General features: G+C 35.7%; 1 protein-coding gene across 1 annotated transcript in view; it reads left to right on the forward strand.

The window, feature by feature from the left end:
* The first annotated feature begins 260 nt into the window (after nt 1–260).
* Nucleotides 261–25,084, forward strand: part of CSRNP3 (cysteine and serine rich nuclear protein 3) — a 208,531-nt gene continuing 183,707 nt past the window's right edge. The window contains exons 1-2 of the mRNA XM_009443626.5: nt 261–328; nt 19,292–19,461. The gene's annotated coding sequence lies outside the window, so the exon portion shown is untranslated. The remainder of the gene's footprint in view (nt 329–19,291; nt 19,462–25,084) is intronic.

Genomic DNA, 25,084 nt, shown 5'->3' on the forward strand with positions numbered 1-25,084 from the left:
TCTATTTTTCTAAATCCAAAGCAAGACTTTTTACTTCAGCTGAGGTCATCTGCAGACATTTTCCACAGCTGGGAGCTATTTTTTGAAATATCTTGCATCTCTGCTTTTCTCCACTCGCTTCCTCTCTCCCAGCTGCAGGGATTCGTCCTCTAAAAGAGTGGAGGTGGGAGGGAACAAGGAATGGAAGCAAAGCAGGGAGCATGAGCTAGAGAATGCCAGGATCTGGCTTTTGTTATTGGTTGGCTGCCGCCTGATGGATAGACGAGGGAGGCGTGTACTCTCTTCAGTGTGTTCTGACGGAGCCGAAGTACAGAAACCATATTTACAGGTAAGAGCGAAAAATAAAAAAAAAGAAAAGAGAATTCTTTTTTTCTTTAAAAGAGAATGCTTCTCAATTTTTACGGAAACAATTTTATAGTAGGAAAATTATTCTGAGGACATTTTCTGAAAGTGCGTCCCTTTTATTACTTGAGGAAGCTTTGCAATGAGCTTGCTGTTCTTTCTCTCTGCAAAATCCTTAGCTGATTAAAAACAAAACAAAACAATCACCAGAGGCATGTCTTATCCTAAATAACTTTCTATGCAAGTGTCACTGAAGCAAAATTATAGATAAAATGAATCATCATATGTCTCTTTAAAAATGTTTAATTCAAGCTTGTTACTAGGAATCGCAGGAAGGATGAGAAAACCTCGGTAAATTCTACAGGTCCTGAGAAAATGGAGCCTTCTGTGAATATACAATATAAAATTTCATGTGATGGCTTTTAATATTGACAATACAGTAAAAGGCTTAGGAAAACTATTTTTGCAGGTTGTAGACTCTTTTAGCATTAATTTAGAATGAATGATTTGTGTGCATTTAAGCCCTGTTATTTAACTTACTCCTCTTGATAAATCTCATGTTGTTCAATATTTGCATTATTTTATTCAGCAAACTTTAAGCTTATGTGATAATTAAACAATGATTTGTCTCTACTTGTTAACTTACATGGAGCCATTTTTATTTTAAAGCACAGAAACCTAATTTTGAAAGATTAAACATTGCTGTAAAAAATAGCATCTTAACAGTCATGTTTCATGGGTAGTTTAATTTATCAATAAGAATTCCATCAGAGCATTTATATTGTTGATAATATCTCTAGGCAATTTTTTTTTAGCAACTTTACTAGGTGCTTGTATCTCCTAATATGATCCTTTATATTGCCTTAGGGAAAATAGGGACAAGTTCTAAGTATGTAGAATAAATAACACACTTGCAGTAAAAACATACAAAAAAATTGAACTCCCAGTCACTCAATTCTTTACTTTAATTCATAAATACTGGTCATTTAACGGTGGTAGAACCTCATTAAAATTGAACTTTCAAGAATTATGACTGACTTCAGTACACTGGCCATCAATTAATACCTGTTGATTATAATAATAAAATAAAAATCTTTCAATGAGGTAAATAATTTGTTCCTACATATTTTAATACCTTTTTGAATGAATCAAAACTAATAGGAATGACTATATAATTTCTAAATATTTTTTGCTATTGTTTTTCTTTTTGTTTATTGTTTTTCAAATTTTTTTATTTATTGTACTTTTTTTGTTTGAGAGAGATTTTGTCTTTGAATAAACAGACATAAATATAATAGTTCTTGCAAAATTAAAATGAGTGAGAAAATTGCTGAATATTAGTATGAATTATCTAAATGAATTGAGAATTACCTTAAATTTCCTAAACGTACTAAATATAGTTAATAACATGTTTATATGGTTAAGTGTCATAATGAACCAAGTAAATATTCTGGTATGGTTGATTTTGAACTATTTCTGGATTTCAAAAATTATTACATAATACTGAAATTTTGGCATGTTTCTAATTATTGATGGATCTTTCCGATTTTGTTTTTCTAAGCAAAACAATGGTTGAAATTAATCCACCCCTCACCCCAAGATTGAAATTCAAGGTGATATATAAGACCAGATATTCATCTCCTAAAATGTATTAGAGGAAATAAATCAATGCAGCTATATTTTTTAGAAATTATAAATTCTGAGTAAAGCTACCTCCAGGAATGAAGGGGAATTGATGAAAATTAGAGAGCAGAGTTCCACATGGTTTTAAATTATTCTGTTTCCTTGGAAACCAGCTGCTGCAGATGCATTTTGCTTTCTTTGGCTAAAAATATCACCCTTTTAATAATCACTAAGGGAGAGGACTGAATAAAACCAGAGTATATTGTTGCTGCTTTTTATAATTTCCTTAATGGTTCACATATTTTGGATGAAAAGTAGATAAACCCTTTCTCAATCAGCATTTGCTATCAGCCACTGGCAGACGTCTGCAAGTCTTATAAAAATGAGACAACTGGGGTAGCTTTTACTGCAGAGTCCACAGGAAGAGATAGAGAGAGAGAGAGAATGTGTGCTGGAGTGGAGACAAGAGAGAAAAAAAAGCATGAAAGAAAACAGTTAAGAGGTTACTGTCCAAGTGAAGGATGAAACAAGGCAAATGAAAACCATGTAAGGCTTTCAGTGAGAAATGGGAAGGCATCACCATTTTTTTTTTCCTTTGGTACAAATATTTTTAAGATTTAAATGTAGGTTTTTAATGGAGCTCACTATATACAGCTTTGTCCCCTTTTCACAACACTCTTTCCTTTTTCTCTTTATGTTTGCAGTGGTTTGCAATATAATGAATAATACAATAAATTAAGAAGTATTTTTTAATGTATCAATCACTTTAATCATAAAGAGAGAAGCTTGGTATATGTCCAGGCTATGGATAGTGAGGAGCATTCAATACACATTTTGACATTAGAATAAGAATTTTTTAAACTTAACGTCCAAACCATGTTTCATTAATGCAGTTATTTCCTTACCTTTGTAATCTATTTAATATGTATAAAAAATTATACATTCCAACAACCTAAAAGCTGTTTGTGTTAATGTTAAGGTAAATAATTTAAAATTTAATATAAATCACTGTAAATGCACATATATCCTTTTTGCTTTATTTGAAACATTTTTGCTTTCTTTGAAAATAAACATTACTTTTATGTAGCTTTTCTCTAAACAAAAAAAATCACAATTATCGTCATATTCTACCCTAGGCAATTCCTTAATTTAAAACATTTTTATTATAAAATTACATGCTTCAAAGGCAGCACTGTCATCCCATACACCATTTTTTTCAAATCTCTCAGCTATTTGTTAAGAGGAAAAATCATCATAAAGCTGTTAACAGCTTTCCTATTATTTTTGTTATAATTCAGATGAGATTCCTAACTCTTATTTTCTCTTTACAACTATTTAAATATTTGTGACATATCATGCTTTATTTTCATAATATTAACCTTAGTCTATTAGATTCAATGTTAGCAATGTAGCAAATAAAGCACCACATGCTTAAACTACGTGTTAAAATATTTAATATGTAGCCAACATATTATTTAAAGTTAAATTAATTTGGCATGTCAGTACGTTATTTTCAAAAAAAGCTAAGATGGTGGGAAGTATTTTGTTTTTATCAATTAACACGAGCAAAGCACTTCAGTGACAGCACTTTCAGCATAAACACTGATGACATTAAAAAGCAAGCTAACAACAAATCAGATAGACTAGTAAATGGATTATGTGACCTGTGTAGACAACCCCTATTTAAGGCACAACCAAAATTATCAATGCTTGTCAAGATCCTGAAGAGAATGCATTTCGTAGGCTTACTCTCAACTACAGATAATTTAAAAATACAGTTTGTTAGTCATTTCTACTTACTGCTTCATGCTTCTTTCTTTGCTAAAAGTAGCTTGCCAGAATTGTGGGTGGGTTTTCATGGCCTCTTAAAGTCTCACAAAATATACTAAAGAAAACAAAATACTTAATTACTTCCCCTATAATATAAGTAGACAACTTTACATCTGTAATGGAAATATGCTAGTTTGGCAAATAACCTCTTATTGCTGGAAATGGAGGGGTGGGATTTACAAGAAATGGAAATAACATGAGAGTAAGAAAGCTTCGGTCAGATTTAATAATATTCAGATTGTGCTATATACATAAAGTAATCCAGTCAAATGAAAAAATTACATTAACATTTGTACTATAGTACATCACAGCTCAAAGGTATTATTAATCAGATGTTATTTTTGACTAATATATTTAATACCTGATAGTTTAATACAGGGCTTATACAGATATTAAAAGGGGGTTGGTTCAAAGCAGCATTATTGCTTTTTAATTACGATTTTGTATGAAGAAGCAAGGAATGGATTTATCAAGCTAATTGTCACATTTGGATGTTTCACATATCTCAATGAATCAGTTGGGCAGATCATTTGATTTCTCTGTCAATTGCTTAGATTTCAGTTATTATAATGGCCTAAATTGTTTGAGCTGAAAACTGTTGAATGTGCATGCCCTGAGAAAACACTCAATATAACTTGTAAGGTATTTAATTCAAGATTATAACGATCTAGAGAAATATCAGTGCTATTTCTATGAATTACGTATAGTAAGGAAATCACTTTGATACGAGATCAACTTCATGATCGACTTCTCATATCATGGCCTGAAAAGTAGATAAGCATGCATGTGACTTATTTCCAATAAGCTCTTTTACTTTACTTAGATCAAGAGCTTAATACATTATTTTCCAATACCACGAAGGGTGGTGCACACAACACATTTCTTCTTATCTCCTGACTTGTGCACATTCATAAAAATGACATTATTTTAAACAAAAATCACCAACACTATCAAATGTAGTTTTTAAATTTATATTTTTTATTTTATCATATTGTTTTATTTTATTTTATTTTATATTTTAGAGATAGGGCTTTTCTATGTTGCCAGGCTTGAGTGCAGCAGGCTATTCACAGGCAAGATTATAGTGTACTATAGCCTCAAACTCCTGGGATCCAATGATTATTCTGCTGCAGCCTCCCAAGTGGCTGGGGGATTGCAGGCTCATACCACTGTGCCTGGCAAAAGTAATTTTTATGCAAATGTTTATGTCTTTAAACAATATTTAATATAAATTCCTTGGCCAATACTCATTTAATTCATGTATTACCTTTTCATATTTTAGTCTTTTATTGCCCTAGAAACATGGGACTGCCGTGTAGAGAGAATTTCTTCCTGGATTCTTCATTTTACCTATGACAAAATTAAGGCACAGAGAGGACAATGATCATATTTAGTGGGAAACTCAGTATTTGCTTATGCAAAATTACAAAGCAAGACACTATGTGTTTGTATTAAATATTAGATATAGTGCATTAAACACTGGATGAAAGAAAAGCAGAACTTAGAAGGCTTTGCATGGAGGTGAAAAAGCGTGGTGTGGCCAGATGGTCTCTGATGCATAACAACACAGGGATTTTAGAGTTGCATAGAACTCTCCACTTCGGACCTGCCCCTGATATCCAGTGAGCCTAGTGGCTTTCACCTACTATCACAGTCTGCTTGACTTTTTTAGTTTGCTGTCACGGCCAAAATGCATTTCAGCTTTGTTTTTTAGCAAGTGTGGATACAGTTAGTTGCTGTCATGTTGTGGATATATCACAATATATTTAATAATGAAACAAATAGTTTCCTAAACAGGAGCCCTGAATGTATTTACAAAGATTTTCATTTGCTTTTCTCTCCTCAGGTTAGGCTAGCCATGAAAAATCAATATTTGTCATCAATCATTACCCAGGTAATACTGGTTGTGATGGTGTCAGCATTTTAAAGCAGAAAGATTCTGGAAAAGGGTTTCAAAAGTGATTTTTTAAAAAAAGACGTCTTTGTTCTGTCTAATTAAAATTCCCTTCTCGTTGCTCATGAAACTCATACTTAAAATTTTAAATGATTTGCCCCCTGTGCATCCAAATCAATAAGGGCCCCATGGGGCTGCTCTCATGCTGCCCACTGAACTTACCTAGAGCTGAGTGTTAAATGGAAAACTGATCTTGGGGATGCCATTATAATCCATTTTCAGAGATCTTCCCACAACATACAGGCAGGGCCAAGGAGAGAAGCCGTGGGCCTGTCTTGTGCTCCCTGCCAGAGCTTCTTGGTGTGTGGTCATGACAGCCACTTTGTGATCTCTCAGTACCCTTTCACTCACTATCTAAATTATAGCTCTTGATGACAAGGAGTTTCCTTCATCTCTGCATCAATGCCTAATACAATGCCTGATACACAGTACGTGCCCCCAGATTGTTTTGCCGATTGAATAATTAAGCAAATTGTCTTGTCAGATAGTCATCTAGCCTCCTCTTACATCCTCTCAATGGCAGACACTCCTTACATTCTAAGACGGTCTCTTCCTTCCATGTTCTTCTCTGTTAATGCTATTCAATGTGACAATGTCCATGTCACCTAAATGTCATTAAGCCATGCAAGGTTTTGTCTTGCAGACTTTTTATTGTCCAAACGCTATCTGTGCTCTCCTACATTAACGGGATTTTATCTGCATGTAGTTCCCATTTCATGCTTCCCTGCTCTGTTTCATTATAATACTGCTTAGTTTCTGATACACACACACAGATTATCATATACTAAATCAATGGGTTAATTGTAAATTAATGTAATTAACTGTAATTGTTATATTAATGTATAATACAAGTGTTAATTAATGTTTGTGTAAGAAAATATAGTAGTATATATTTAACCAATCTGAGTGCTCTCATACATCCACTCTTAGTCAATGAATCCCCATTCTCTTGAGTTAAATTTGTTCAACAACATTTGATTAAAGTTAAAATTGTTCGGCAATATTTTTGTGCTGCTCTGGGCTCACTTTCTGCCATTTGTGGTCTGTTCTGGTGAACAATTCTAAGCCGTAATGCCTGGTAAGTGACAATGCTGAATAAGCTACAAAGAAAACAAGTGTGCATGCTTGCTTGCTGTATGTCACTGGGGTTTACTATGCCTCAGGGTAAAGGTAAGCAGATAATATGGGACTGGTAGAAGTCCTTTGATATAAATATCACCACAACTAGGTAAAAATAACCAAAAGAATAACGAATGAAATATCCTGATGAATTTAAACTGAAGGAAAAGGAGTGCTTACCAATGTACTGTAAACGTGTTCATTCACATGGAGCTGTACTGTGGTATACATATACCCCTTAAAGGTGTGATTCAGTCATGCAGGCAGCATGCCTGTTTCTAGAAATGCATCGTTTGAGCTAATGGGGTACTGTGACTTTGGCTTATCTATCTATTCTTTAGGTAGTGCAGGATAATCATTGATGGGCTTTCCTAACTGATTGACTTTGCAATCAAACAGGCATAGCCTCTTATTGCCTGTGTAAATTTGGACCAGTTACTTAAACTATCTGAGCCTTAGTTTTCTTATCTGTAAAATTCAGTTATCTACCTGGGTAGTATTGTGAAGATTGGCAGATGTACATAGAGGACTTTTCAGTGCAGAATTTGGCGTATAGTAAGCCATTGTGTGCAATTTTTAGTTGTTGTTGCTAGTCATGCTTTTCTGTTTATAAGCCAAGAATGGAAGGAGCAAAATAATCCTCAGTATTTGTAATGACTTCCTAAGTATTATTGCTTGCTAGTGGGTGAAAAAAAATCCCTCTTGATTGGCTAGATTTTCTATTTTTTCCATATTAACTACAATTAAACTGCTGGGCATCAGCTGGTAAATTTAGTATTGTATGAGAAAGTGCAATTGTGAAAACAAATCCTAGAATTATTAAAGAAGAGCAAAGATAGGACCTTCAAAATATTAATATCAAGCATTTTCAAAATTGGGGCATAGTTCTCAGAAATATAATTGAAGATTTCATAAAAAATATTCTATGATTAAATAAATTTAAGGAAATTTAGAGGATATTTAAATAATATCCATTCCTGTTAAGTCTTTTCTATGCTAACGTACACTAAGACTTTTAACGAAGGGTATGTAATATTAAGAAATTGTAGGCCGGGTGCAGTGGTTCATGCCTGTAATCCCAGCACTTTGGGAGGCCGAGGCAGGCAGATCACATGAGGTCAGAAGTTCGAGACCAGCCTGACCAACATGGTGAAATCTCGTCCCTACTAAAAATACAAATATATATATATATATGAAATATATATATATATATAATACAAATATAGATATAATACAAATATATATATATTAGCCAGGTGTGGTCGTGGGCACCTGTAATCCCAGCTACTCAGGAAGCTGAGGCAGGAGAATCACTTGAACCCGGGAGGCGGAGGTTACAATCAGCCAAGATCATGCTACTGCACTCCAGCCTGGGCGACAGAGCCAGACTCCATCTCAAAAACAAACAAACAAACAAAAAAACAAATTGTAGGCCGGTAGGCCAGGCATGGTGGCTCACACCTGTAATCCCAGCACTTTGGGAGGCCAAGGCAGGTGGATCACTTGAGGCCAAGAATTTGACACTAGCCTGGCCAACGTGGTGAAACCCCATCACTGCAAAAGATACAAAATTTAGCCAGGCGTGCTGGTGAGTGCCTTCAGTCCCAGCTACCTGGGAGGCCAAGGCAGGAGAACTGCTTGAACTTGTGAGGTGGAGGTTGCAGTGAGCTGAGGTCACCTCTTGGCACTCCAGCCTGGGTGACAGAGTGAGACCCTGTCAAAGAAAAGAAAGAAAGAAAGAAAGGAAGGAAGAAGGAAAGAAGAGAGGGAGGGAGGGAAAGGAAGGAAAGGAAAGAAATGAAAGAAAGGTTAAAAAAAAGGACATTATTAGACCTACTTCATCATAGACCCCTTCCCAACACAAAAGTCTCCTACTAAAATCTTGCAGATTGTATTTTGTATATGCATGCTTCACTAAGCATTTTTAAGACAGATGTATATCTACTGTGTTATTAAAGAGCCTCTAACTCAAAGGCTGAAACATGGTCTACATTTTACAATTTTCAAACTATAAAAATAGCTCCAATGTTTCTAATACAAAAACACTTCCAAAATTATTCAATTACATATGTGTTCATTCTTCATCAGAGTAATATATTCAATTTTTAAAAATTTTCACTCTTTTTCTCTCCCCCATGTTGTGCTTTTAAACTTCAAAAAAGCAGCACGTGTACATATGTTTAAAAATATTTGCTGTCCAAAGAGGTTTTACTTCCAAAAGCATGATTCCATTTTGTTTAAACTTCTTCTCTATGAGGAAAATCTGGAAACTACTCCTTTTCTCTCGTGTCTTGTCTTCTATTTACCTTACTTTTCTTCTTCAAAAGTACCTGGTTATTTATTGAACATTTCTTGAATCTTTAAATAAGATCCCATTCTTCAGTTGCTCACAGTCTATTAAGAAATTGAGTAGGAAACCTATGCCAAGTTTTATATAGAAGGGGTGTAGCATGACCTTAAAGAGCACAGTCTACGGAGTCAGGCAAGGTGAGTTTTAATTCCAGCTCAGTTACTTAATTGCCTTTGTCAGTGTATGTAGGTTACTTCCATCCTAAGCTTCATGTTGCTCCATGATAAAAAGGGAAGCATAATGCTTAATTCAGAATCACTGTAAGGGCAAACAAGATAACATGTTCACAGAATTTAGTTTCTAACACCAAGTAAAAACTCAAGAACATTATTATCATCTGTTTATCCAAAAGCGAAGCTATTTATTAACTAAAGATAAACAGGACATTATGGACAATATGAAAAATATCCCAAAAAATTCTCATTAAACCCTGTGAAGGCACCTAGCTATAAAGAGTGTTCATAACCTACTTTTTCTGTAAAGATAATTGAAACATACCAAAAATCACAAATGAAATGTCTTTTTATAGCTATTATGAATGTTTATAAACAATATTTATGTATATTTTACCAGGAAAAGGAAAATTAAGTAACGTAGGCACACACATACACACACAGAAACACATTAAGAATAAAAAGAAAGTATGTGGGAGAAAAAATATAATTCTAAGTATTCAAAAACAAGACAAAACAATATCAAGCAGTGAGATATCAAAAGTCATGAAAGTCCGTGATGATAAAATTATGATTTCAAGTGCCCAAATGCCTGGGTTTGAATTCTGGCTCTAAAACTACCTGTGTGACCTTGGCCTCATCACCTAACCCCCATATGCTTCAGTTTTTAATCTCTAAATGGTATTATTAATAATAATGCCTATCTTATATGGCTATGGAGATTAAATGAGTTGATATATATTATACTAATTTTCTATTAACATGTAACAAATTCCCATAAACTTAACAACTTAAAACCACATTTATTTATCAGCTTATATTACTGTAGGTTAGAAGTCCTGCATAGGCACTTTGGGAGGCCAAGGCGGGAGGTTTGCTTGAGCTCAGGAGTTCAAGATGAGCCTGGGCAACATAGTGAGACCCCATCCCTACTAAAAATCAAAAAAATTAGTCAGGTATGGTGGTACATGCCTATAGTCCTAGCTACTTGGAGGCTGAGGCAGGAGGATCACTTGAACCCATGAGGCTGAGGCTGCATGGTCATGCCACTGCACTCCAGCCTGGGTGAGAGATGAGACCAGTCTCAAAAAAAACAAAAAAAATAGTCCTGCACGGTATGGCTAGGTTCTTTGTTCAGGGCCTCACAAGGCCAGAATAAAGGTGTCACTTGGCTGAACTCTTATCTGGTCACTCTGGGGGAAAATCTACTTCCAAGCCCATTCTTGTTTTTGGCAGAATTCTGCTCCTTGGGCTGATAGAACTGAGGTTTCTGTTTCCTGCTGCCTGTCAGCTGGCTGAAGGCTGCTCTCAGCTCCTGGAAGCTGCACACATGTGCTGTCATGTGACCCTTTCCTACTTCACGTCAGCCACAGAGAATCTCTCTCTCATCGAATCCCTCTCATCCTTAGTATCTGACTTCTAGACCTTGATTTTAAGGGCTCATGTGATTAGGTCAAGCCCACTCACATAATCTCCCTATCTGGTTTGGGTCTTTAATTCATGTGCAAAATCCTTTTTGCTATGTAACATAAACATAGCAACATAGACATAACACAATCGCAGGAGTGGTATCTCACAGTGTTCACATGTCTAGGGTTATACGGGCACAGGGTGTACACATTACATGGTAGGGAATCTTAAGGGCCACTTTAGAATCCTACCTAGTACATATATGAAGTGCTAGAACAGTGCTTGGCACATAGTAAGCACTATATGTGTGTTGACTATAATTATTATCTTGAGTAGCTGACAAATTCATAAACAGTTTTAAAAAATAGCAATATTTTTTGCCACAGCATTGGCAAGAGTGAAGTAATATCCCAATGCACCCTTAAAGAAATATAAATTGGCAGAACCTTACTGGCAGAACCAAATTGGCAATGTGTATGGAAGACTCAATATTTCCACTTCTAGGAATTCATCGTTAAAGGTATAATAAGAGATATGCACAAGTATATATATTTTATATTATATATAAAATATATATAATATATAAAAATATATATAATATATATTATAATATATATTTTATATATGTATATAAAAATATAATGTTGGCTAGGTGCAGTGGCTCATACCTGTAATCTCCGCACTTTGAGAGGCTGAGGCAGGAAGATTGCTTGAGCCCAGGAATTCAAAACCAGTCCTGACAACATAGTGAGATCCTATGTCTATAAAAATATGAAAAAAAATTTAAATAAAAAAGGAAATGCTAATTATACTGTGATTTATAATAACAAATACTTAAAAATAAACCAAACATGTCCCTTTAGAGGTTTGGTTAAATATCACGGCCTAGTTATTCAAAGAAATACAATGTATTAGACACAAAACCCAAAATTAAATAAAAGCACATGGTATTGGAAAATATTGAATGAGAAGGTTATATGCTCACGTTAATAATGGAGAAACTGCAGGTATAAAATTGCACATACTGAGTTAATCAATGCACACTTCTTCCTGTAGTGTGAGGTAGACTCTTGGCAAGATATGGTCACTTGATGAGGGAGGGAATATACCCTGACAAATCCCCTGAGATTACTGCAGTGCAAACCAGACTGCTGGTGACTACTTAGGGAGCACCAGCCTCTTTCCTGGAGTGTGGGGTGGGCTTTGACAAGACAGGATCACTTAACAAGGGAGGCAACATGCCCTGACACCAACTGATCACACCCACCCACCAAAAGAGCCAGGGCATCCTCAACAGGAAGACTTTGTACCATCTTTCCTAGTTCTCTGTGCTGCCTCTATTCATTCGTACCTCAAAGTAGAAACGGTGTGGTGTGAGCCCTCATTCCTGATTTATAGTTCTCCCTTATGCTACACTGGCTAGATTACACACCCAGACAAGATTTTAGAGTATGATTTTTGTTTTTAGCTCTAATACAAGGCATCCTGGAATACAAAATATGTACCAGTGGGGTAGGGAGAATGGAAATTAGAACACCTACAACGCACATTCTGGCATTATGAAATAGCTACGTGGAGGCCATTAGCCTAAGCAAACTAACACAGGGACAGAAAACCAAATACCGCATGTTCTCACTTTTAAGTGGGAGCTAAATACTGAATACACATGGACACAAAGACGGGAACAATAGGTACTGGGGAGGGCTCGAGGAGACAGAGTGCGGGAAGGTGGACTGGAAGGCTACCTAGTGAGTACTATGCTCACTACCTTGGAGATGGGACCATGCGTACACCAAGCCCCCGCGACACACAACTTACACATGCAACAAACCTGCACATGTACTCCCTGAACCTAAAATAAAAATAGAAGAAAAAAATAAAATAAAATAGCTACTATTAGCCCCATTTGACAGGTAAGAAAACTGAGACTGAGATAAATTAAATAACTTGCTCAAGAGATCCTATTCAGGATTCACCGTTTCCTAAATGGTGAAACTGGGTTTTGAAGCTCTAGCCTCTCAGATCTTAAATTTAAGAGATGTGCTTTTTTTTTTTTTTTTTTTTTTTCTTGAGATGGAGCCTTGCTCTGTTGCCCAGGCTGGAGTGCAGTGGAATGATCTTGAATCACCGCAACCTCCACCTCCTGAGTCCAAGCGATTCTTGTGCCTCAGCCTCCTGAGTAGCTGGGACTACAGGCATGCCCCACTACACTGGGCCAGTTTTTGTATTTTTTGTAGAGACCAGGTTTCACCATGTTGTCCAGGCTGGTCTCAAACTCGTGACCTCAGGTGATCTGCCCGCCTTGGCCTCCCAAAATGCTAGGATTACAGGTGTGAGCCACCATGCCCAGTCAACAGATGTGCTTTTACCTGAGGGATACAGATATCACCACAAATTCAGATTGAAGCAATTCTTCCCATTTACCTTTCAACCCAAAGGGAGATATACCAAAATTCCTAGTTTTTGAAACTATCGTCTACCCATAGACCCTACAACCCAGGCTGGTTTCTTCCACCTCTTGCTTGTCTATGAGTAAATTGATAAAAATCAATGTTCTCATTTAGGAGTTTCCCTCCAGCCTCTCAGAATTTTTCTCCCGTGTCTCCAAATATACTTTCACCTTATATTCCCAGGACTGTTCAATCTACATTCACTTTTATTCTGCATCCATCTTTACCTTCAAGAATCTGTCCCCATTCTTGTTCTAGGTTTTGCCAGTTAACCTCCTGTAATCAACCTAAGCCCATGATTATATCCAAGCTATTTATTAAGTGTCCTTGCAGTGGCAGGAGAGGGAGAGAGAACATACGTATATGTGTGTGTGTATGTATATATATGTATATAAAAATATAGATATAAATAATGTATATATATAAATATATAATACAGTTGTGGAGATTTGCTATTCAGTATACCTAGGCTCTGGGCAGGGCATTCAGGTGCCCTTGTCCATAATCATAAAATCTCAACCATTGGATGTAGTAGTCTGCAAAACTTGCCTGGTAACAACACACATTTAAGGCCGTTGCAGGGGATCCATCTAAGCTGTAAACCATCTGATTTTTAGAAAAATAACTTATATTTGTGGAAAAGTCAATGTAGTCAACATTCATTGTAGTTCTTCCTTCAAAATGGAGATTTTAGATTTTTACCTTTGTATTCTGTAAGTGATCTGTCCTGAATCAGTAGCTAATACAGTTGTTTCTTGTAACAATAGCATAAAAATTAATAACTTACAATTTTCTACTGTTACTTTTAAATGCTAATAATCTCCTTATATTCTTTTAAGTCCCTAGGTTTGTATAAAATTACTAAACTGTCATTTTGAATATTGTATTTCAAACTGTGATTATTCTATGTCTTAATCAGTTCTGGTTACCACAACAAAATATCATAGACTGGGAGAATTATAAACCACAGAAATTTATTTCCCACATTTCTGGAGGATGGAAGTCCAAGATCAAGGTGCTGATAGATACCGTGTCTGGTGAGGGACTGTTTTCTAGACAGCCATGTTTTTGCTGCAACCTCATGTGGCAGAAAGGCAAGGGATCTCTTCTGGGGTCCCTTATAAGGGCACTAATCCGCCTTCATGACTTACTTATGTCCCCAAAGCTCCAGCCCCTAATAACACCACCTTGGGGGTTAGAATTTCAACATATGAATTTTAGGGAGACCCTAGCATTCTATTGAATAAATATTCAGACCATAGCATTCTATTGAATAAATATAGCAATTGTAACAATTCTTATCTTAGGAATGCTAGTAAAAAAATTGTATTTTATATATGTCTCAAAATGAATTATTGTATATGGAATCAGTAATGATGCAACAATTCCCATTAGAGCTATTTTATTTTATTTTATTATTTTTGAGACAGAGTCCCACTGTCACCCAGGCTATCTTGGCTCACTGCAGCCTCCACCTCCCAGGTTCAAGCAATTTTTCTTATGCCTCAGCCTCCCAAGTAGCTGGTATTACAGGCATGCACCACCACATTCGGCTAATTTTTGTATTTTTAGTAGAGATGGGGTTTCACTGTGTTGGCCAGGCTGGTCTCAAACTCCTGGCCTCCAGTGATCCACCTGCCTAGGCCTCCCAAAGTCCTGGGATTACAGGAGATCTATTTTAAAAACCTAATAAGGTATCATCTTTTTGGACCAACAAAGGACTTGTGAGCGGATCTGGGAGTAGAATTGAGAAACTTCTGACTTCTAACATACACAACAAATACAATTTTTCAGTGCTAGAAAATATAAATCAAGTCATCTGTACTTCCCTCTGTTTGCTAACAGTTTCTTCCAGCCATGTACTGTCAGAAAGAGCATTCTGTATTATAGGGTGTTTTTAAAATATTGTTTATGATCACTTTTGCTTGACTATGTGGATGGGACAAACTCAATAAAGAATGTTCATAATAACTGTCTTTTCCCGTAGTTTTCCTCCCTTCCCACCTATTACTGCAGACATCTGAAAGGGAGTAGCATCCTATTCTCTCTCACAATTTAGCTTTCTCTGTATGATCTTGCTTCTATTGCCATGGAATCATTACAACATCGCAATTTTGGTAGTTCAACCAGAGTGTACTACAGAATTAGATTGGTGAAAACAAACTAGAATAAAACAATTCCTTTCTCTCTCACTCAATCTCTCTCTCTCTCTCTCTCTCTCTCTCTCACTTGCTCTCGCTCTTTCTTTCTCTTTCTGAGTCTCCTAAGCTTTGTTTAAAATTACTAAACTGTCATTTTGAATATTTTAATTCAAACTGTGATTATTCTGTGTCTTAACCAGTTCTGGTTACCACAACAAAATATCATAGACTGGGAGAATTATAAACAACAGAAATTTATTTCTCACAGTTCTGGAGGATGGAAGTCCAAGATCAAGGTGCTGATAGATATTGTGTCTATCGGAAACTGAGGTGGAAAATATTTTTTTCCACCTTACTTTTGTGTTTGCTTAGATACATAATCTTACAATTCAATCTTTCTCTAATGACTTTGTGCAAGTATCTTCAGAGCTTCCAAGGCATAGAAGTATAAATGTGAGCAAATATATCACCTTGACAGAAATTATTTACATTGATTTTATATTAGATAAAGAAATCAATTAAACACCTATATAGTGCAACAATTTCCAAATAGTTTCCTATAACTGATAAACATAAGGTACAACAACATTTTAAAAAATCAACAATAGCTTTCAGTCTTTCAGAACTTTCCTGCAATATTTCTAAAACTGTCAAATATCACTTCAAGACGAGCATCTCTCTAACCAAATAAAGGTTACGTTAGGTCTACAAGTGAGTTTTTAATGTGCAGGCTACTTGGCTTTCAAACAGGGTCAACCCAGAACCAGAGTCCTATAGTCCCTATTGTAGCAGGTAGTGGTGATTTGACTTTCAAAAATTTTGAATAAATAACTTTAGGGAGAATAGTAGATAAAATCGTTATTAAGTCCATGCCTCCATCTTCTCATCAATAAATAAATTCTTGAGAATGATCACCATCTACATATTGCCTTTTCTCTGTTGAATTAAAAGAAATATTTCTTTAGAGTGATAAAAGAAAGCTTACATTTTTGTTGTTATTTTGCCACAGTAGCACCACAAGTGGTACAAAGTATCTGGATGATTCTTATTTTAAATCTAGTAGGTAAGGTGCCTCCACCATCATCAAATAATTAACAAAGCTAGAAACCAGAGATGGTCCTAGGTGAAATTAAGTAACCAAATTCTTTTAGGAAATACCTTAACCTTCCCTCCACTTTGTCCTCTTTCTAAATTCTTATTCCCCAACTCCCACCCCAAAGGAACTATTGACCTCTTCAGCCCTGTGACTTGTCAGGTTTTCTGATTGTAACTGCTCATCGGAGCCACTGAATCCTCCCTACTAGGATTTTCCTTTTTCCCATCACTTCTACCTTCTTTATTGTAGACCCTCTGTTTTCTGATGAAATAACAAGCTAATGAGTTGTCCCTTTAAAATGTAAGCTAGATCTTGGCACTATACTACTTAAATTCTATAGTTTTAAGTACCTGTAGTGGCTTTCATCTCACTTAGAGAAACAGCCAAAGTCCTTGAAGGCTCTACACAGTCTAGCCCTGAAGACCTGTCTGACCTTATCACCCACTGTGTCTCTCTTGGGCTTTGGCACACACCATTCCTTTGTCCTAGACTGCTTTTCCCTAAGAAGCCCTAATTGTTGGTCCCTCACCTCCTCCATGTTATTACCTCTTGGTGGAGTGACATTAGTTCACTGATCAACTAAAAATTAAATGTTCTTGCTCAGTCAACCCTATAGTCACCATATCACTTAATGGCTTATTTTTCTCAATAGTATTTATCTCCATATGATGTTTATATATTTAATTTATATTTTCTTATTATTATTTGTCTACTCCTTTCCCTAATAACACCCAGTAAGTAAGCACTATTAGAGTAAAAAAAAAAAAAAAGAAAAAGAAAAAAAGAACAAAACAAAACTTGTTGTCGATGTTGCTTCTTTGTCACTCCCCAGCATCTAAAATAGTCATTGAAACATAATAAAAGCTCGGTAGATGTTTACTGAATAATGAATGGCCCTTAAACAAATGACAGACAAATAGATCTCTTTTCTATAGAACAGCATAAGTGACCAAAGGATGATACTCAAATTCCCTAAAAAAAAAAAAAAAAAAAAAAGGAGTCACTGGTGTTCAGCGTAGAGGCCAACAGAATATGATGATACGATAAGGTAGAGGTAAGTCTGTTAGAAGCCAAAGCCATCTATACGCTGGGGATATGAGGAAGCAGAAAATAAAGAAACAGAGGAAGCCGGTCAACAGAAAGACCCGGAATAAATATGCCCCAAGGAATTTTAGCATCAAAATCAAGGTTGAGCATGATGTCCATGAGTGGCACAAGGAGGGTGGTCAGTCCCTAGTTTGCTACTTTATTAAAAAAAAAAAAAGTCACTTCAGTTAGACTTGATTCTTACTACCAGAAAGTTATAGATAGGACCACCATGCTGGTATTTGATGGCTTAAGATGTCACCTCTCCTTGGTATCATATATTGTGCAGGTGTCTTTTGTAAAATAAATTTGTTCCCCAAACTGATGCATCTCTAGTCAAGAGGGTTTCAGATAGTGTGTTGAGCTGATGAGGAAGAGACTGTTTTGTTTCCCTAGTCTGTTAACCCTTCCAAGTTATCTATCCAAACCAATCTTGGGCTATCTTGTAGAGCCAGTTCAAGTTGGGATTTAAATTACAGTGCAGTCTAAAAATTGCTCCTTTGACTTTGTAAACAAAACTAATAAGAGAACGAAAAATGCAGAATCTGAATATGAATGGAGCATTGGCCGGAGTTAGAGGAGATTAAATAAGGAAAGCATAGAGCAAAATGACCTGGACCCAAGTAACAGCTTCACCCTTTGGCCTGAGCGTGCTTTCTCTGGCTCTCTACAGGTCACACTTCTTACTACCTACTGTCTCCTTGAATAAGAGGTCGTTTACTATTGTACTTATGCTTTCATTTTCCTTCAGGTGAAATATTTCTTGGTATCCTTGTCGCAAATAACTGTAGGCAAAAGAGAAGACTAAGATGACTATGGTTCTATTACGTATGACCCAACTTACTTATCGAGGTTACCTACCAGTGTAGGAATTTTTGTTTGCAACCCATGATCACCTTCACTGTCTCTCTACATAGCTATGAAGAAATTACTACTCTCAGGTTTAGTGATTCATCTAAATTGACATAAACAAATTTTAAGAAATGTATCAGGCTACATATGACTGGCTTTCACTGACCATGTTAATACAGAGAGTGAAGAGATTTAAATTAATATTTTATTCAACAAAAGATTTAAGGACTCTGGTTTACCATGTATAAAATCTATTCAGCCAATCTCCTTGACATAGGACTCAAGTATTCCCTGTAGCTCTGCTAAACTGGCTGGAAACATGATAAGGCATCTAAATTCTGCAGGTATCGCCATTCCTAGCAACCAATTTGATTTTTGATGGACAAAGAGCCCCAGGAAAATAGATGCCTTTATACCTGAGAAAAAAGAAATCCCAAGCAAGATAGACATACTCTAATCAGTATGCTCTGGATATGACAGCATGCAAGTGAGTGATCTATTTTGTTCTGAACTCTGACTCTGTCAATGACAACACACGATTTACTAGAACAAATCAAATAAGTGCATTTGACTCCCATTTTGACATTTCAAAACAGTTAAGCCATATCTCCTTATGCAGCAAATATATTCATATTTTTAATTTTTACTTTTTCTTATAAGACACTGTTGTCAGAATGAGAATGAAAATAACGACTTAGGGTAGAATAGTTTTCAATGCTTTCCAACATTATGGGGAGAATAATTTCTGCATGGATATGATAATGTGGTTCAAAAATTTGCAGCCCCCCCAAATGACTTTGAGACTTTGACTATGCAATCAGCAGCCAAATATTTCAATAATTCATTGCTCCTGTTCCTGTTACAGGTACATGTGACAGCGTTGCAGCTATGAGTGGAATTTTAAAGGGGAAGTTTGAAGAAGTCAACGGCTCCTCACCCTGCTCTTCAGTGCAGGAATCAGATGATGAAGTTTTCAGCTGTGACAGTACTGAGAGTGTTGATAGTGTCAATCGTTCAGTTTTAATGATTTTACCAGTGAGTATCTAAAACTCTGTTTCAGTTGTGCTCTAAATTGTGTTGCATGGGCCACTCTTGGGGGCTTTAGCTTAATTCACTGGCTTGTATCTGCTCTTAAATTCTTCCTCATATCAAAATATTTGTAAAACATGACATAATTTTGGTTAATTAAATTTCAGCAGTATACTTCTTCTCATTTCTATGGAGTGAGTATGTAGGAGGCAGAAATGAGTCCAATCGGAGGTAAGCAGACAGCAACTGGAAATAATTTAATGAGTGTCTTCAGCTTGCTGAAATAAATCTATCTTTTGAAATCTAATCAGTTAAGCCATTTTGAACGTCTATAGATTGGTCAATGAGTTACACAATATTTACAGTGCTGAGTGTAACACATTTACTTCCTAGATGAGAAAATGATGTTTCTTTTTTAAAAGATTGCTTATATGAAATCAAGGCCTTGAAAGCCTTGAGATCCTATAGTTGTTTGGACACAGTTAAAACTCAGACTCAAGGCCAAGTTCATGCTCTTGAGTAAGGGCAGCTTTCTTCATGTATATACTTCTCCCAAGCAGTTCATGTGAATAATACCATCTAGCTTAGTATGATATGTTCTAACTTAAAAGTCTACTCATTTTCAAATGGCAATCCTTGTAAAAGATGCACATATGAAGGTTGTGAAATAGGTGATCCTTTTCCAACAGCTCTGTGCTTATTCAGCCTCAATTATTAAGGGAAAAGGAATCTCAAAATTATATTTCAGAAGAGTTAACATGCAAAGCAAAACTAAATGAAGTGAAAGCCCCTTACCTTCACCCACCCCTCATGAGATGATAGGTGTAAACTTCCTTTTAACTTTGTATTCCACGAGTAAAGGTAAAAATTATTCAACATAAAAGAGTATCATTCAAGAGAGGCTGTTTTCATAATAGTTTTTTTCTAGCATTATTTTTCTGGGGTATTCGTATTTGGGGAGTTTAAACTCACCAAAACAGCCTTAATGGGTGTAGCAAGCCGATATGGCACATGTATACCTATGTAACAAACCTGCACGTTGTACACATGTACCCCAGAACTTAAAGTATAATTTTAAAAAAATTACACTAAAGTTCATCCCATGTAGTTCTGTGACCCGAGATCCTATTTTTAATCCTCCTCCCTCTCCCCCAGGATTCAAAATTTTATTTGGTATTCATAATTCTCCATCACTGTTAGAATAATTTTGAATAAAAATGTTTATCTCTTGACTGCAGTAGAACCTATTTTATTTGGAACTTTTAGAAAGTATTAAAAAAGTGAGGAGGAGATAAAAACACTTGCGAGAAGGGAAAATACAAGAGCTGTTCTGAGGATATGATTCTCCAGTTACGTGGAAAAGTTATGGCCAGAGAGTAGAATTTCAGAAGATAGGTTTTGTTTGGGATTTATCTAAAGCCTTTTCACACCTCCCTCCAAGTGACTGTAACCTTGTAGGTGGCACTGATATTGCCTTTCCTACTGAGCCATTATCTAAAATGCCTAGAAGAGTACTGAGCACTGGATGATGCTTGCAGTTTTTTATTGAGTGAATGAATTATTTTCTGACAAATCTTAAAAGCTGGAGAGAATGAGTCCACTGGATATTCTTACCCTTAGACAAGCAATAGTACATATTTACATTCAAGACCCTTGGGAGCACTCTATTCATACCCTTTCTGTGTACTTGGGAGAGCTCTTCTTTTTCAAATCCTAGAGCACTGCAGGAGCTACCTACTGTTTCTCAATCTTTTTTTTCCTTTAGCCACTCCTAAAAATCATCATCAGTTTAAAACCCTGTATCTTTGAGATGCGTCCTCATCTAGCAGTGCAGTGCGGTGTTTTCCACACCCCTGTGATTTTTTTTTTTTTTTAAATCGCCAGCATGCTTACAACCTCCTAGGTGTCTATGACTTTCCTAAAGTTACAAATTGGTTCTCTCCTGGAAAAATCAATTGCAGGACTTCTCTATGCAAGACACTTATTGATTTCTATAGCTTATAAGTTCACAAAGTACCTACAATGTTCATTTAAACACCATCAAGCCTTACAATTATGGCTCAAGATGCTTTCCAGATGAAAGTGATGTTCTGGTGGTTTAGGGAGGTTTGAAAAATTATAGGTCAGGCAGTTGTTCTGAGCACCTGAACAGTTTCCTGGAAGGTTAACAGTATAGTGGAGAGTGGTTTTATTTTTTAATAACTATTTTGACGTGTGGTTTTAACTGCTCCACTCCACCACCATTACTCTAGTCTGGAAAGGAGAAAACACATACATATCCACTGTGGTCAGAGGAGAATACTTAAGCTATTGAAGAAGGCAGCTGCAAAGTTTGATGAGTTTTTTTCCCCCCTGTAGTGCTGTTGATGTACTTTTCTTTGTGAATTTTCAAGAGTTTTGAAGGAAACATTTGTTGATACTCCTCTGGAAGGGAATGGTGATAGGCATCATTGAACAACTTGTAATTGAGTGTGTAATCAGAACCATGACTTGAGATAAACAGTGGGGAGGAAGGATAAAGAATAAATGGCAATATGACCTACGGGAGACTATCTATCACTATGGGTTACTCTTAGCCTGATCACAAAGACAAATCTTTATTAATTATTTTATAAAGTTGGGAAAATTGAAGAAGAAAACCCATGTTAGTGTTTTTAAGAAGATCGAATGCTCTCTATATAACTGAGACAAAAACTAACAGTAAAGAGTCAAACCTCATTTTGAATTCAAAGACTATGAGAACTAGTAGGACCTTTGAGAGTGTCTAGGGTGACTCCCTTATTTTGCAGATGTGGAGACTAAGGTCTAGGAAGAGTAATTTGAAGAATCAAAATGTGAGCTGCTGGCAGAGGACTTTAATGTAGATCCCTAGAGTCTACCTCTCTACCAGACCACACAGCTCTCTGATGGTTCAGTTACAAGCCTGGCTACTAAGTAGAGGGACACAAATCAAGTCAAAGATATGGCTGTATCTTATATGCCAGCATCTCTTATAAATAGAATGAATCTATCTTTTGGTAAATGTAACTGGCTTCTCATTTCTTATTGCCTTTTTGTGGCTTTAGGGCAGTGCTAGTGATGAGTTTATGAACAAATTCAATGAGCTAAATGAAATAGTGGGCAGAGAATTCAATTTGAGTGTGAAAGAACATTTTACTTCCCCTTTCTGTAAGTAAGTGACAGGGCAGATTGTTGAGACTTTCCTTGTATGTCATTGACATTGATGGAAATATCTTACAGCAAACATGTTGTTTTACATTTACATGAAGGAAATCGGTTTGTCTTGGTGACATAATGATGCTTGTGATAACGTGAAAATGTTACAATGAAAAGTAGGTGAGATGAAGTATGCAGTGTGAATCTTTAACAGCAGCTAACAAATCAAGGGTTAGTTCATTTACTTTAAAGGTAAAACCTTTGTATATTCCACTTTTGCCAGATGGATGCCTGGACTCCCTGAAAAAAAAGATAATATCTTTCTATCTCTTGAACTCCAGGACCTTGCATTACTTGTTCAATAATTCAAGAATTCAGAAACCCACTTACCCTGCATTTCAATTTGACTCACTTAGTCACAGCTTCTGACTGGAGTAATTATATTCAACTTTACTGGCTAGGGACAGAGTTGGATTTTATATTTGCTTGTTTGTTTTAATTCCCAACAAACTTCATTTAAATTTGGCTTTAAACTCAAAAGCACAATTGGACCAAACTTCAAATAAAATTTTATTTATCTATAACAATGAATCTAGAAAAACAACAATCACTGTGGTTTTAACTCTCAAGTAGCTGTCATGAAAAACTAAATATAAAGTTAGTCCTGGTGATGTTAATGGTGCTGTCGCTCACATCGTTTGAAGGATATGGCTTTATTAGCATGAGATCCAAAATACATCACAGAAAACCTCCAAATTTCCCACATCTATTATTTACTCAGGATGTTCATAGGTGGAATTGATACTGTAGCTACATTTCATAAAGAGCACAAGAATTAAAGTTGCTATTAAATATTAAAGACACCATCTTCATATTAGTGATCAAAACATTTTCATCTGACAGTGTAATTTATTTACAAATAAATCTTTGAGTGTTCATATTTTATAAACCTCTTGTTAGAGAATCACATCCTTACTTTGGGTCCATCTAGGAGTGGTCACAGGCAATAAATAAATGATTGCCCAACTGTAAAATATCATGGCTTGAAAAATGCATCCAAACAAATTTAGGTAATTAAAATTCTACTAACCATCTTCAAAGTACCATCATCTTCTAGCTTTGGTTTGAATACCAGAGATTGACTTGCTTTATACTTGCTGTTTATGATGGTGATGATGAAATCTGCGCCTGAAGCAAATGTCCTTGTGTTTCTCAAAAGATTTTGAAATTCACTTTGCAGTCAGGCAGTCTGATGCTTTCTGACAGCTTGGGGGAAGAGTATTTGTGTGCAAGTGAATGCAGGAAGGAATTAAACATGGTTCTGCTTAAAAGAAAAAAAGAGAGAGAGACAGTTGGTGCGATTTCTAAATAGGCTGCAATAATATTTAATCCTTTCACTCTGGGAAGTGCATGTTTGTATATAAAAAGAAATCCTTCTTTTTTGTTTAAGGAATTTGTAAATACGCTGGGAATGTTTTAGGGCCACAGAATTATTGTACCATATGTTTTACATGTTCGGCTACAGTGATCTTGCAGGAACTGGAATAGTTAAGTAAGTCTCAAAAATACTGAATTCCATTGAGAACTGGACTAAGGTTAAAAGCATAGTTTTTAAATGTAAGGAAGAAAGAGCAATCAGAATAAATATAACAAAACCAAAAAGATAACTTGCTTTTCAACCAAAAACCAGCACATAAAAACTTGGAAAAACATCTTTTTAATGACATTTAATTTTCAGATAGAAAACTATTTTCAGTGAGTTAAAATTACAATGGACTCTCGGTTTGTTGCATTTGCCTTCATCTCACAAATATTATAATAAGGGAGTAGTAGTAAAGACTGAGTTATATAATTTAAAGTTCTAGACATTTGAATAAAATTTTATGAAACTTGATTTATATAGTGAACTCTTAAGGCTCTTTACAATCCTTAATGTACAACTGCAACAGTCTTAGCATCACCAAAAACAAAAAACAAAAAACAAAAACAGGAAAGAAAACACCAAAAACTCAAACTCAATTGAAACAATTTTCAAAAGCAACATGCAAGCTGGTAAAGATTGCTAGATAGAGTGCTAAAAGCACTAGATATTTCCATGGTGAGACCCAGTCTGTGGTGGGTCCCATTAATTGTGTCATGTAGATATGCAAAATACGTAAACTGTTACATATTTTTATGCCATTGGATTATAATGTTGGTGGAAATATCATGTGAGATGGAAAATGCACATATTTTACTTACAATTCATATAAATAAGGAATATATACATATGTATATATGTATATGTATACATACATATATGTATATGCGTATATGTATATATGTATATGTATATATATGTATACATATACACACACACACACACACACACACGTGTGTATATATATATATTTTGAGACGGAGTCTCCCTCTGTCATTCAGGCTGGAGTGCAGTGGCACAATCTTGCATTCTTGGCTCACTGCAACCTCCACC

This window comes from Pan troglodytes, chromosome 13 (assembly GCF_028858775.2).
Source record: "Pan troglodytes isolate AG18354 chromosome 13, NHGRI_mPanTro3-v2.0_pri, whole genome shotgun sequence".
Lineage (NCBI taxonomy): Eukaryota > Metazoa > Chordata > Mammalia > Primates > Hominidae > Pan > Pan troglodytes.